This window comes from Arachis ipaensis, chromosome B03, assembly GCF_000816755.2.
Source record: "Arachis ipaensis cultivar K30076 chromosome B03, Araip1.1, whole genome shotgun sequence".
Classification (NCBI taxonomy): Eukaryota; Viridiplantae; Streptophyta; class Magnoliopsida; order Fabales; family Fabaceae; genus Arachis; species Arachis ipaensis.
Genome location: NC_029787.2, coordinates 8,644,245 through 8,647,097, shown reverse-complemented (window position 1 = coordinate 8,647,097; position 2,853 = coordinate 8,644,245).

The window sequence follows — 2,853 nt, the reverse complement described above, 5'->3', positions numbered from 1 at the left end:
TGGTTGTGGTGGTGGAGGAGGTAATTGTGTTGGTAGTGGTGAGGGCATTTTTGTCTAAAAAAAATAAAAAGGACGATTTTAATACGAAAAAAAACGTTAAGGACGATTTTAAATCCAAAATTACAAGAGGGACGAATTCGATTCTGGCGCTAAACTTTAGGGACCAAAACCATACTTACCCCTAAAAATAAACACAAAGAAAAAACTATAACTACATATATAACCAGATGTGCACAAGAAAATTTTATAGACTACCTTGTCCATCCTGGAAAAAAAAAAGAGTCTATAAGCGGTGAGAATCTAACCACACGGTCTCACCATAGGAGTTTAGAATTGTTATAAGAAGATATATAAAAGAAAGTTGTTTTCAACCGTAGTAATTATTAATCGTCTTATGAACTTTTTTGAAAACTGACAGTTAATTATCCAAAATTCAAACTCATATTTTTCTTATAAAAATCTTAAAAGTTATCTAAACTGTATGAATGACCAACCTTTTTCAAATACATGTTCATTAAGTTTATGCTAAATCAGTTTGATTTTCCATACTTTACTAAATCTCAAACACAAATCAATCATGCCTTCGACCCACATCACATAATCAATCAAGTTTCCGACTCAAGCAACTCAATCAATACCCAATCACCATAATCCAATCAACCAGTCACAATCACAAGTAATGAAGTTCAAACACAATCAAGAGCAATTACAGCAAGTATAACAATTAGCAGTTAAACAGAAATATTCACATAGGCAAACCCAAATATAATATGCACACCCAAATAATGTCACATAGATGCGCATGATGCATACCTATCCTACTAGTCATAAGCTCACGTGTCGGTTATGTTAACAGACCCAACTTGAGCAAGCGGGATTAACCAACCGTCCTTACTCTTAGGTTCCATAAAAGCAAGTGAGATTCACCAACTGTCCTTGTCCGGAATGTTCTTATCTATGCAAGCGGGATTCACCAAATTGTCTTTGCAATCTAATCAAACCACGAGTAAGCGTCCTTACCTGATACTTCGAACAAGTGGGATTAACCAAACAGCCCTTGTCCGGGTGTCATACATATCCAGGAGGAATTAGAAAGGGGATCCTGACCTTCCATTGTCTCTCTGAAGGCGATCTTACATTTCCAGAAGGAACAAAAAAGGGGATCCTCTCCTTCCACCATCTCACTGGAGTCGCATTCTACAGCCCTTGCATACATATCCAGGAGGAATTAGAAAGGGGATCCTGACCTTCCATTGTCTCTCTGAAGGCGATCTTACATTTCCAGAAGGTCCAGAAGGAGGGATCCTCTCCTTCCACCATCTCACTGGAGTGGCACTTTTGACATATACAACTGGGATATAGTGCCCATGCACACTCTTGGGATATAGTGCCAGACGCACTTTTCAATCTCAATCAAACTCAATTCATAATTATAATCTGCAAGCGGGGTTAATCCCGGCCCTTGCCAGCACAGTGAATCATATCTCATTTCAAAGCTTAAAAATCAGTTTTCAAATGTCAAATGGGGTTTCCAAACTTGCTGGGAAGGCTAAACCCATCCAAAAACGGAGTTCTTTCAAGAAAATAGGACGGGTTCTACAAAATTTTTACGTTTTAGTTTTAAAGCCCAATTTTCAAACCTTCATAACTTTGTTTCAAAAATTCATTTTTTTTGCCCGTTCTTCGAACGTTATAATCTCGTCAAACCTAGTTTTCGTTCAAACCAATTTCACAAATTTTCGAGATCCAAGGACCAAGTTATGACTTGTCAAATTTAGTTAAAAATGAATTTTTAGCCAAAAACTCAACACTTTCAATATAGACTCCTTTCCAAATTCATTCTTTTCAAAACTTCGCTTTTCTTACATCACACCGTTTAACAGTTTTTCTCGAATCGTTTTCCTTTAAAAACCAATACCACCTTTTATAACCTTTTCCGAAAACTCCAAAACTTCACTTAAAACCATTTCTCTTTTATAAAAACTCATTTTCATTTAACCAAAATATCAAACTAACTTCAAAAACTATTTCAAGTTTGAATCTCTTTCAAAAGATTCAAATATCATTTATCGTTAAATCAATCACTTAATTAAATCCAAACTTATAAAAAAATTGATAGCTTCTCCCCTAAAATCCGAACTTTGCCACCCTTCACGGGTTCCATCCAAACCACATTTCTCAGCCCTTCTCAACAGATTCAAAACTAAACAATTCCTCAATATAAATATATAAACAAGATTTTCGATACAAAATCATTTCTCAATATAAATATATAAATCCGATTTTCAATACAAAATTATTTCTCAATATAAATATATAAATATGATTTCTGATACAAAATCATTTCTTAATATAAATATATAAATCCTGTTTTTAACATAAAAACCATTTCTCAGTATAAGCATTCAAATCAGCTTTTCCAAATCTATTTTCATCAACAACCGCACACCAACTCAAGAAATTAATAATTCAATTAATAACCAATATAACCATCAAGCGACCACTTCGATAACAACCAATGATTTCCAATAATTCAAGATAACCAATTCAACAACACCAACCGGCAAACCAGAGTATCCAACTTCTCAAACAGTTAATAAATCAATCTATAAAATTCACAAAATCATAAAAATATATTTTCCATGGTAATATCGACTTGTAATAATTCTAGATAATAAAACATTTTAAAGAAAAGACCCCTACCTCGAATAGTCAAAATCCGAAAGCTATAAAATGCGTCAAAACCCTTCTTACTCCCGGCCCACAACAGCGACAGCCGTTACCTCAGCTCCACTCTACTTTTGCAGCAACCGTAGCAACTTTAATCGTACATGCAAGAACTGAAATTCAACC